This window comes from Pelophylax lessonae (assembly GCF_965119305.1).
Source record: "Pelophylax lessonae genome assembly, chromosome: 2".
In the NCBI taxonomy this organism is placed as follows: Eukaryota; Metazoa; Chordata; class Amphibia; order Anura; family Ranidae; genus Pelophylax; species Pelophylax lessonae.
In genome coordinates this window covers 1,458,750-1,471,929 of record NC_138769.1, presented here as the reverse complement: position 1 = coordinate 1,471,929, position 13,180 = coordinate 1,458,750, and positions in this window count along the sequence as shown.

Genomic DNA, 13,180 nt, shown 5'->3' with positions numbered 1-13,180 from the left:
AGCTACAGGAGGAAAAAGGAGAACAGAGATTTCTCTACATGCTGCCTCCGCCGTCCCTCCTATCCAGGTGTACAGAGGAGCCGCACAGGCCCTGGAGCATGGGGCCCTGCAACCCCTGTAGTTACGCCCCTGGCAGTATGGACAGGATTGAAGACCAGTAAGGACAGTCCCAATGTGGACAGTATGGATAGGATAGAAGACCAGTAAGGACAGTCCAATTGTGGGCAGTATTGATAGGATATAAGACCATTAAGGACTGTCTCATTGTAGGCAGTATAGATGGGATAGAAGACCAATAAGGACAGCCCCACTGGGGACAGTATAAACAAGAAAAAATACAAGTTATTCCCACTGTGGGCAATATGGACAGAACTGAGGACCAGTCATTTTCTTGTGGTGATATTTTCTCACTCAGCTTCTTATGCTGCGTTTTCTTTTTTTCCTTCCTGTCTTGATGGTTTTATGTCCACTTTAGATCTTCCGACGGACAGTGCTGGGTATGTTTGAAGGGTATTCACTGACCCCATGGCCGCTCCCTGTATTTGCACACCTTGTGAATTCAAAATCGTGTCAAAGAAACCACGTAACAGAAATCACAGACACCCTAAAATAAAAAGAGGGTGTGAATTCCAGCAAGGGCATAGGCCTGTCCCTATGGAAGGGGTCAAGACTGTGTCCCTACAAGAAGAAAAGGGGGTTTAAATGTGCCTCTACGAACAGTCAAAGTATGCACATGTTCTTGTAGCATAGCAACAGTACACAAATGTTATTTTTTTTAAAAAATTCATAAATCTTTATTAATACATAGTAAAAACAAAAAGTATATCACTCTAATAGATAAAGCAGTCAATACATAGTGACAGGATTAGTACAAATATAGATAGAAAATGCTGGAGCTACGCGTTTCGCATTATGCGCTTCCTCAGGGTCCAGCAAAGGAGAGTATGTAAACAGAGATTCAGTCTTTAATAATCTAAAGGTACATAAAACAATTATTAGATTTGTGAATATACATATATGTCTTATAACATTTTTGTTATTCTCAGTTTGTTATTTGCAGCTATCAATTGTATGTTACTTACACTGTTATCTTAACCTTGAACACATCAGTTTTACTCTAATTATTTAACAATTATATAAATAGATCAAAAGATAGATTTTCCATAAATATAGCTGGTTAGTATATTGGTTCCTATGTTTATAGATTCCTTTAGATAAAAGGGAGGGAGAGAAAAGCCATTTCTGTTTGACAAACTCTTTTATGCTTTGCTTGTCAGAAGGACAAGAAACTAAATCCCACATACTAAACAGAAAGAGTGGAAGGGGGTGGGGAAGAGGAGAAAGAGAAGAGGGATGAATATGAGAGAACAGTGATCAAAAAGGGGAGGGGGGGGGGGAAAAACTGTAGAGTGTGAATTACCACGTAGCCCACAGGGGGGGCAGTGATAAGGATAGGCTAGTTCACCCGAGTATAGTAACTCAGGGGACAGTCCATCCATAGGGGAGGCATAGAGGAGACCAAAAAAGATAAATGGTATATATAAAGAGGTATATTCACTTTATTATAAACTAAGAAAATGACATACTAAGGTATTAAATTGTCTTACCCCAATTTAGACGTCACAGTGAATAGAGTTGAATATACTTGTTTAATTTAAAATCATGTTGTATGAAAGGGGGAGCCAGAGCCCCTAAAATCAGCAGGAAGAGAAAAATGAATTTATATATATGTATAGTTAATCCTTATTAGATTATTTTAATAAGGGGGATGGTGATTTGTAAGAATAGGTACTTACCAGGGACTCATTCTCTAAAATTTGTGTATTAGGTGGTGTAAACGTCAAGCAAGACGTGTATATATTTAAGTAGAGGGGGGGTTAGACATTGGAATCCCCTACAAAGGTGTGCACCAATATTAAGTGAGAACGGGTTAAATAGAAAGTCCCCTTTGAAAATTGGGGATCAGTGTGGTGCTGGAAGTATAAAAACTAAGTATGAAAGAGTCATTGGGTGCTTTAGACAGATTGGATCCAGCCCCGAATCTGAAAAGATATATAAAAATAATGGACCGTTGGTAAAGTGCTGAGCCTGATAGAAAAGAAAAGTGAGGAGCTGAGTTTATAATTAGAACACTTACCATCTGAAGCAATTCAGAAAACCCACGAGGAGTATGACACTCAGCCTATGCAGCCTGTAAGTGTGAGCTTACTAAGCTGTCCGGTATATATACTAACCACTCTGTATCTGGTCTCCTCCTCCTCCCGGTCTCACGCCCCCCACATCCGCCCGCCATAGCGTCCACGTGTAGACGCCGCGGGAGGATGTTCCCGCATACCGGAAGTGAGCGTCACTTCCGGTTCCGGGACCGGAAGTGACGATCTGCCATAACGTAATACGCCATTCAGACAAATAAAAGCCAATAGGAGCTGATTAACACTGTCAAAGATGGCAAAAAAACAGGAAAACATCCCAACCTTCAATATAGCATGTATGAAAAGCATCTGAATATAACTATTTATTCCCTATTTGAATCAGTTCAAACCTGCATTTAAGCCATATAAGAGAAGAGATTATCCATAAACGTACCAGCAAACAGTTTTACTCAGAAATGAAATTAGCAAATCTGCTTATATGGTCTGGTCATGTGGAACAGTGAATAATTAAGATTTGTAAGAAAAAGAAGAAAAAGAATATATAATTTGGCAGCCGATATGTGGGACAATGAACCACGCGGTAAACAGACCTACAGCAATGGAATCCAGGGGGGGGGGAGGGGGGGGGGAAAGGCTAGGGGGGGAAAAGAAAAAAAAAAAAAGGAAAAAAAAAAAAAAAAAAAAAAAAATTTAAAATTATATACACTCTTTTTTTTTTTTTTTTTTTTTTTTTTCCCTTCTTTTAAAAAATTATTTTTGTTTAACTTGAAAAATTATATAAAAAAGTGAATACAAATGAGTTAATCTCTTCAATATCATATTGGAGAGTCTAAGAGGATATTAGTCTGCCAAAAAGGGGGCAAAGCTCAGGTGTTCATTCAGTCCTGGGAGGGTGCAGGCATTTAAAGAGAAAATCCAACGCGCTTCCCTTTGTAGAATTAAGTTGTCAAAAGGTCCCCCTCTGGGTCCAGGATGGATCCTATCTAGGGCGAAAAATTTGAATTTTGGACATTTATATCTATGCGTTTGAGCTATGTGTCTTGCTATGGGACTTTCTAAATCTCCACCCCTTATGTATGATACATGGTCCTTGATTCTCTCCCAGAAATGTCGTTTGGTTTTGCCCACATAAAAAGCGGGACATTCACATTTCCAAATATAGACAATACCTATAGTTTGGCATGTCACAAAATGTTTGAGAACAAATGGGCGTCCATTTGGCAACGTTTGTTGAGGCTTGCTAGCAATGAATTTACAATAACCACAAAGTCCACAAGGGAAAGTGCCTTGGGGTAGTTTGATACAGGGGTCTGCCCTTTTGTCTCTCTGGTAGTGGCTGGCAGTCACCATATCTCGAATAGATTTATTTCTCCTAAAAATCACACTCGGTCTAGTATCCACAAAGTTACTGAGGATTTTATCCTCTGCTAAGAGATGCCAATGTTTGGCTATAATACTTTTTAGTTGGTTGGATTGAGAACAATATCTCGTGATCATTTTAGTTGAGTTTTGAGAGTTTTGACATTCTCCTTGAAAAAGGAGAAGGTCTCTAGGGCTGTCTTTTGCTTTTTTGTAGGCTTTTTTAGTGCTTTTCCTACTATATCCCCTCTGTATGAATCTTTTTTGTAATTCTAAAGCTTCTTTTTCAAATTCAGTCTCTTCCGAACAGTTTCTACGAATCCTATAATACTGTCCTATTGGTATTCCTTGAATTACATGTCTTGGGTGACTACTATCTGCATGTAATAACGCATTTGTTGCAGTTGGTTTTCTATAGAGTGTGGTTGAAAGTGTATTATCCATGCTTCTATAGATCTCAAGATCTAAAAAAGGAATCCTAGATCTATCAAAAACATAGGTGAAATGCAAGTTGAAGTCATTTACATTTAAGATGTCTATGAATTCCTTTAAGGTGTCGAGAGGACCCGACCATAGGATGAATATGTCGTCGATATATCTTTTCCAGATCTCTATATGTGCCAGATATACTGATATAGATTCTTGGGCAAAGAGCCATCGTTCCCACCCCCCCAGGTACAGGTTGGCATAAGATGGGGCACATTTAGTCCCCATCGCCACCCCCTGTACCTGGAGGTAGTGGGAACCATCAAACACAAACACGTTGTGTGTCAAGATAAAAAATAACAAGTCTGAAACAAACTTGTTTAACCTTCTATGGTCAAGTCCTCTCTCATCCAAAAAGGATTCAATAACTTCCACACCTCGAGAGTGTGGAATATTTGAGTATAGGGACTCAACATCTATAGATACCAGATAGGTCTCCTCTTCGATCTGTATATTTTCAATCGTTAATAACATATGCATAGTATCTTTTAGATACGAGGGTAACGACTCTACATGTGGGCGTAGGTATGCATCTACATACGAACTAGCATTCTGTGTAAGACTATTGATGCCCGAGACTATGGGACGGCCGGGGGGATTTGTGTGATTTTTATGCATTTTTGGAAGTGCATAAAATGTGGGCGTTGTGGGTTCTTTAATAATCAAAAATTCCATCAAATCCTTGGTTATAATTCCCCACTGATAGTATTGATCTAGGAGTTTTAGAAATTCTCTTTGATTTTTAAGTAACTGTAAACTGCTTACTCTTGAATACCAGGCTCTATTATCAAGAATATTGTTGCACATTTCTGTGTATTGTACTTGATTTAAAATGACAACATTTCCGCCTTTGTCCGCAGACTTAATCACAATATCTTTGCGTTCTTGTAAGTTGCGTAGAGCCTGGTATTCTGTTTCGGACAGGTTATTAGAGTTTTTTCGTATGTTCATTTGTTTAATATCCTTTGTTACCATATGGATGAAAAGATCAACTTTAGGATTGGTTTGACTCGGGAAACGTTTAGACTTTTTTTTAAAAGTTTGTACTGATTGTTGTGTTGTTCCTACCGAGGTCGAGGGTGGGCTGGGTCCGGGTGTAGTCGGACCCGACTCATCCTCAAGCTCGGTCAGGATTTTAAGCATCTTATAATCCTTTTTGGACCAATCGCGCCAGGTTTGAAGAAGACCACCCATGGGGGCTTCTTTTTGCTTGATTTTAGGGCCCTCAATTAGGGACCTAAAATTAAGCTTTCGTGCAAAAAGATTAACATCTTTTATAAATTCAAAACGATCTATGTCTTTTGCCGGACAGAAATTAAGCCCTAGACCAAGTATTTTAATTTCCTCTTCATTTAATTGAACACCAGAGATGTTAATGACTTGTAGAGAATTTATTTCTTGGTTTAGTTTTTCTCTTCTGTTGTGGATATTTTTAGAGGACCTAGAAGTCCTAGTGTCATTTGTTCTAAAAAAGCATTGTCCTGAGTATTGGGGGAATTTCTTTTTGGGATAGTTCCACAGTGTGTTCCTTGGGCATTTGCTGATGATGTGCTGGATCCACTTGCCAATGGGTTTGATGGTGATTGATTTTGAGTTTTGGATCCAAGTTTTAAAGCCTTGGCTGTTTGTGTAGTCTGAAAATTATGCTGTGTTCCCATAGGGGTATCTCTTTCATCATCTTTCCTTTTTTCCTGTCTCATTCTATTAGATCTCTCTTGGCGAGCATTCCAAAAGTTGGAAGATGTGGAGGATGCAGCTGATGAGTCAGACCAGTTGCCATCCTCTCTATTTTGTTCATTTTGTGGTCTAGACCTGTATGTTTTATTAGTGTTCCTTTCCCATTTATAGGCTCTTCCTGTCCTAAATGCCATTTGATCACGATTCATTTTTTTGTCTTTTCTTTTAATAATTTCTCCACTAAATTTTTCCACTGCATGTTTAATTTCAAGATTTTTCTCCTTGAAAATGGGTTTATTTTGGAATGCCGCTAGTTGGTTTACAATTTCTACTATTTCTTTGTCTAAAATGAGTGCTTCTGCCTCATAATAGCTTTTTAGAATCTTCATCATTTCAATTGAGCATTGTGTGAGATTATCTTCCCATTTATTTTTTAATTCTGTTGAGACTGAATGAATTGTTGGAAATATTTGTATACGTAACCCAATGGGTATAATTTTGGTGTCTATATATTGTTGGAAATAAGTGGCATGCCAGAAGAAAGTTGTCTTACGTATTAGAAGTTGTCTTAAACGAGTTGTGATTTGCGAGATTTCGGAGTCCTCCTTATTTGAGCCGCGAATTTCAGTCTGTATTTGTAGCATGTAATTGGACCAGAGATTTCCCAGATAGTCAGCCATTTCAGTCACTGTCAAAGAGACAAAAGGACAGACCCAGACACACAAATGAAAAAAAAAAAAAAAAAAAAAAAAAAAAAAAAAAGGGGGGGGGGAGGGAGGTTAGGAAATGTGAAATAGAGGGAGGGGAAGGAGTGTTGTGGGATTCAAATTCAGTAGATATTCTTTAACAAACACTATTGTAATATCTAGTTCAGTATATCATACATATTACTTTTATGCGAATTATATTCTCAAAGGTATTACATTAAACATATGCATAGATTTGGCTTGTTAATGATTAGTTTAATATATTTAATTAAATAGAGCGACCCTTAAAAAGGTCCCCCTTCCAGAGGAGTTGGGGATTTGACTCCCCTCAAAGAACAACAGACAGTATGGATGGAAGGGGGGATTGGGGTCTTTTTAATCAGAGATTATAATGGCACCTGCCCCCATATGCAAACAATGGAAGGAATTCCAGCAAGGGCATAGGCCTGTCCCTATGGAAGGGGTCAAGACTGTGTCCCTACAAGAAGAAAAGGGGGTTTAAATGTGCCTCTACGAACAGTCAAAGTATGCACATGTTCTTGTAGCATAGCAACAGTACACAAATGTTATTTTTTTTAAAAAATTCATAAATCTTTATTAATACATAGTAAAAACAAAAAGTATATCACTCTAATAGATAAAGCAGTCAATACATAGTGACAGGATTAGTACAAATATAGATAGAAAATGCTGGAGCTACGCGTTTCGCATTATGCGCTTCCTCAGGGTCCAGCAAAGGAGAGTATGTAAACAGAGATTCAGTCTTTAATAATCTAAAGGTACATAAAACAATTATTAGATTTGTGAATATACATATATGTCTTATAACATTTTTGTTATTCTCAGTTTGTTATTTGCAGCTATCAATTGTATGTTACTTACACTGTTATCTTAACCTTGAACACATCAGTTTTACTCTAATTATTTAACAATTATATAAATAGATCAAAAGATAGATTTTCCATAAATATAGCTGGTTAGTATATTGGTTCCTATGTTTATAGATTCCTTTAGATAAAAGGGAGGGAGAGAAAAGCCATTTCTGTTTGACAAACTCTTTTATGCTTTGCTTGTCAGAAGGACAAGAAACTAAATCCCACATACTAAACAGAAAGAGTGGAAAGGGGTGGGGAAGAGGAGAAAGAGAAGAGGGATGAATATGAGAGAACAGTGATCAAAAAGGGGAGGGGGGGGGGAAAAACTGTAGAGTGTGAATTACCACGTAGCCCACAGGGGGGGCAGTGATAAGGATAGGCTAGTTCACCCGAGTATAATGGCTCAGGGGACAGTCCATCCATAGGGGAGGCATAGAGGAGACCAAAAAAGATAAATGGTATATATAAAGAGGTATATTCACTTTATTATAAACTAAGAAAATGACATACTAAGGTATTAAATTGTCTTACCCCAATTTAGACGTCACAGTGAATAGAGTTGAATATACTTGTTTAATTTAAAATCATGTTGTATGAAAGGGGGAGCCAGAGCCCCTAAAATCAGCAGGAAGAGAAAAATGAATTTATATATATGTATAGTTAATCCTTATTAGATTATTTTAATAAGGGGGATGGTGATTTGTAAGAATAGGTACTTACCAGGGACTCATTCTCTAAAATTTGTGTATTAGGTGGTGTAAACGTCAAGCAAGACGTGTATATATTTAAGTAGAGGGGGGGTTAGACATTGGAATCCCCTACAAAGGTGTGCACCAATATTAAGTGAGAACGGGTTAAATAGAAAGTCCCCTTTGAAAATTGGGGATCAGTGTGGTGCTGGAAGTATAAAAACTAAGTATGAAAGAGTCATTGGGTGCTTTAGACAGATTGGATCCAGCCCCGAATCTGAAAAGATATATAAAAATAATGGACCGTTGGTAAAGTGCTGAGCCTGATAGAAAAGAAAAGTGAGGAGCTGAGTTTATAATTAGAACACTTACCATCTGAAGCAATTCAGAAAACCCACGAGGAGTATGACACTCAGCCTATGCAGCCTGTAAGTGTGAGCTTACTAAGCTGTCCGGTATATATACTAACCACTCTGTATCTGGTCTCCTCCTCCTCCCGGTCTCACGCCCCCCACATCCGCCCGCCATAGCGTCCACGTGTAGACGCCGCGGGAGGATGTTCCCGCATACCGGAAGTGAGCGTCACTTCCGGTTCCGGGACCGGAAGTGACGATCTGCCATAACGTAATACGCCATTCAGACAAATAAAAGCCAATAGGAGCTGATTAACACTGTCAAAGATGGCAAAAAAACAGGAAAACATCCCAACCTTCAATATAGCATGTATGAAAAGCATCTGAATATAACTATTTATTCCCTATTTGAATCAGTTCAAACCTGCATTTAAGCCATATAAGAGAAGAGATTATCCATAAACGTACCAGCAAACAGTTTTACTCAGAAATGAAATTAGCAAATCTGCTTATATGGTCTGGTCATGTGGAACAGTGAATAATTAAGATTTGTAAGAAAAAGAAGAAAAAGAATATATAATTTGGCAGCCGATATGTGGGACAATGAACCACGCGGTAAACAGACCTACAGCAATGGAATCCAGGGGGGGGGGAGGGGGGGGGAAAGGCTAGGGGGGGAAAAGAAAAAAAGGAAAAAAAAAAAAAAAATTAAAATTATATACACTCTTTTTTTTTTTTTTTTTTTTTTTTTTTCCTTCTTTTAAAAAATTATTTTTGTTTAACTTGAAAAATTATATAAAAAAGTGAATACAAATGAGTTAATCTCTTCAATATCATATTGGAGAGTCTAAGAGGATATTAGTCTGCCAAAAAGGGGGCAAAGCTCAGGTGTTCATTCAGTCCTGGGAGGGTGCAGGCATTTAAAGAGAAAATCCAACGCGCTTCCCTTTGTAGAATTAAGTTGTCAAAAGGTTGTAAAAAGAGGGTGTCTCTTCTTTATTTATATATTACACCTTATCGTTCAGAATACCTAGAACAGGTGAGCAGATATTATCATACAAAGAACTGAGAGTATGTACCGAGGCATTGCTCCTTTACACCAAGGACCGTGTGTATCACAATTTTCTGTATTCTCCATTGTTTTCCCATCATTATGTTTGTCCTATATTAAGTCCAGCGGGTTGTATGTTGGGCTTGGTGGCCCGCTGTTTGTCATTTAGGCCAGATCTAATTAATTTCTTCGAAATATTGAGGCAACACATTGGGGATGCAGAACAGAACATTGTTGTTCTTTAAAGTTCAACTCCAGCTCTTTTGAGCCTTTCATTTTCCTCAGAAGTACTTCTCCCCGACAGTGTTAATTTAGTCGACTAAAACCGACTAAAACGTTTTCGTCGACTAACACAATTCAGATGACTAAAATACGACTAAAACTAAAATGGCATTTTAGTCTTAAGACTAAAATACAACTAAAACTAAAATGGCATTTTAGTCAAAAGACTATAACTAAAACTAAATCGAAATTTGCTGCCAAAAATTAACACTGGTGCATGCTCAAAGCATAAATAATAACATATTAGATTTTTCACTCCAGGACCAGCAGTAGTATATAATGAGTTTGGAAATTGTAAAGAAATGCTTAAATGATGCATTACATATTACAATTGAACTACACCCATTTGATTATAGATGACTAAAATGAGTTTTAGTCGACTAAAATGTAGGGCGTTTTAGTCGACTAAAATATACTGGAGTTTTAGTCGACTAAATACGACTAAAACTAAAACACTTGCAGAAGACTAAAATAGGACTAAAACTAAAATGCCATTTTAGTCCTAAGACTAAGACTAAAACTAAATTGAAATTTGCTGCCAAAATTAACACTGCTCCCCGATACAAGTCTAGACGGATGCAAACACAGATGAAGCCGGTCAAATGCTGCTGCAATGAAATCTGATGGTCTCTGAAGTGCCTTAAACTGATGGTAAAAGCATGCTAAATTTTCCCATCGACATCGGTCCTTTTTTGGACAGAGCAGGGAAGAGATTAAACCCCTTATTGGCTTTTTTTTGTACCATAGTACAGCTTCCCCCTTACTTCCTAGTAATGTTTCCAGTTGGGATGGGCACTCTTTATCATGGGAAGGGTTGGATCCTCTGCGGGGTCTTTTCTTTCTTTCTGTCCTGGTGATAATTCCTCTCATATCTTGTCCGATTGCTACAGGTTGGCGCAGGGACAGGAAGATGGTAAAAGTCTCACAAATGTGGTTACAGAGAGTGATAGAAAGTTGACAAAAGTGATTGGAGTTTGGCATTCTGGTGTGAACAGTCTTATAAGTAATAAGATGAATACCTCCATTGAACAATCACATTGCAATGGTTCAGGCCAGCTCTGCCTCTCCTTAGCACCTTAGGACATTAGCTGTGGATGAGGACGAGGGGACATTGGCTGTGGATGGGGACTGTGACAGACTCACCCAGGACACAGACTTTTGGAGAGAACTAGGAGCAAGCCTCTAACCCACTGACTATGAGCCCTGGCTTTTAAGGGAACACTAGTCTTTGGGAGGTGGGTGCCTGGGGGACCCTTATAGAGGTCTTGTTGATGATATCAAGTTCATGTCTCCCCAAAACATACAGACTCTGGAAATCTAGGCCCAGGATCCCTGTTTAGGGCCTAGATGCCCCATCACCAGAAATGACTGTTTTACGCTGTGAGACTCTAGCAGATGTTAATATAATCAGACTACTGGGACATTGTATGAGCTTTGCCTCATAGCCTGTTGTAGACTGTTGCCATGAAGTCTGTGGCTCCTGATTAATCAAAGCATTGCTTAGATGTGGATTCCATGGGTTAGTGGGTCACCTATTGTTTGTCTGTTTGCTAGTAATCTGTGAACTTCGCCTAGGCTGGTTTAGGTGACTAGTTCATTAGCTCAAGTTAATTATATCACTGTCAGCTATTAGTTGCTAGAGGTAAATTAGCATTGTTTATGTTGGCTGTTTCATAATTATGTTAATTATCTTCTTGTCTATAGTTTGTATTGTTAGGGCAATATAATCAGGAGGGGGATGTCCTCCCATGGGGTATGCAGTATTTGTGTGAGTTTTCAATAAACAGTTCCAGTTGTCATCTAAGCTATTGTCGGTTAGTCTTGGATGGTCAGCTATAATATCTGGTATCTATGTCCAGACTGGAGGAAGCCATATACTGATGGAAGCACCAAAGCTGGGTGCTGAGACAGTTCTGTCACAGGGACGAGGGGACATCAGCTGTGGATGGGGACAAGGGGACATCAGCTGTGAACGGGTACGAGGGGGCATTAGCTGTAGATGGGGACGAGGGGACATCAGCTGTGGATGAGGGTGCATCAGCTGTAGATGGGGACGAGGGGCCTTCAGCTGTGGATGGGGACATTAGCTGTGGATGAGGATCAGGGGCCATCAGCTTTAGATGGGGATGAGAGAACATTAGCTGTGTATGAGGGGGGCATCAACTGTGGATGCAGACAAGGGGGCATCAGCTTATGATGGGGACAGAGGGAATTAGCTGTGGATGGGTATAAGGGAACATCAGCTGTGTATGGGGACAGTAGCTAGGGATGAGATTAAATAAGTTGTGGATGGGGATGAGGTGGCATCAGCTTTAGATGGGGACAAGAAAGCATCAGCTGTGTATGGGGACAAGGAGGCATCAGTTTTCAACGGGGACAAGAGAACATCAGCTGTGGATGAGGATAAGGGTACATTAGCTGTGTATGGGGAAGCGCACCATCCTCAAATAGGGACAAGGGGACATCAGCTGTGGATGGGGATAAGGGAATCTTAGCTGTGTGTGAGGACAAGGGGACATTAACTGTGGATGGGAACAAAGGGACATCAGCTGAAGATGGTAGAAGGCAGAATTTACCATCAGTTCAGGAAGGGATTCTTTACAGTAAACTGTAAATTAATTTACTAGGTGATGTAGAAATGGCAATGGTGGAATATATATGACCAAACAGTTTTCCTACAATGAGTATTCTCAGATCTCATACCAACTGGTCATATGGGGATATTTCCATCCGGATAGGCAATCCAATTGCCCTTTACGGGTCATAGGGACTTTTCTCTCTCTGTGGGATCAATTTGGCCACCATTGTTTTGTTTTCGTCTGGAGAGGTGGAATCAACCCAGGGGCCAAACACAGAATGATGGCAGTCTACCAGGGGGTCATGATGGCTATCTAACAAGGTGTCAGACACAGAATGATGGCCATCCACCAGGGGGTCAGACACAGGGTAATGGCCATCCACCAGGGGCCAAACACAGAATGATGGCACTCTACCAGGGGGTCATTATGGCTATCTACCAGAGTGTCAGACACAGAATGATGGCCATCCACCAGGGGGTCAGATACAGAATGATGGCCAGCAACCAGGGGGCCAGACACAGAATGATGGCAGTTTACCAGAGGGTCATGATGGCAGTCTACCAGGGGGCCAGACACAGAATGATAGCCATCCACAGAGGGGCCAGACACAGAATGTTGGCCATATTTACCTTAGTTCTGATATAACACAGACAGACAAAATAAAGTATATAAATTTATTGCATCTGTACATTATCGGGATCTCTCCAGATTCTGAATATTCCAAGTTCTTGTCGACTTCCATAATACTGCATTCACGGCGTTGTCACCGCTATCCCTGACCCCGTCATGTACAAGGTTATACGGCTTTCCATGACAGGTGATAGCGAATACACATCATCTCTATATATGTGCCAGATAGAAACGTCCTCACCCCAGGCCTCAGCCGTCAGCTAATACAATGTAAGAAGACATAAATGTGCTGCGTTCGGGTTAGTGAGAACTTTTACAACATATGTGTGCTGCGCTCGT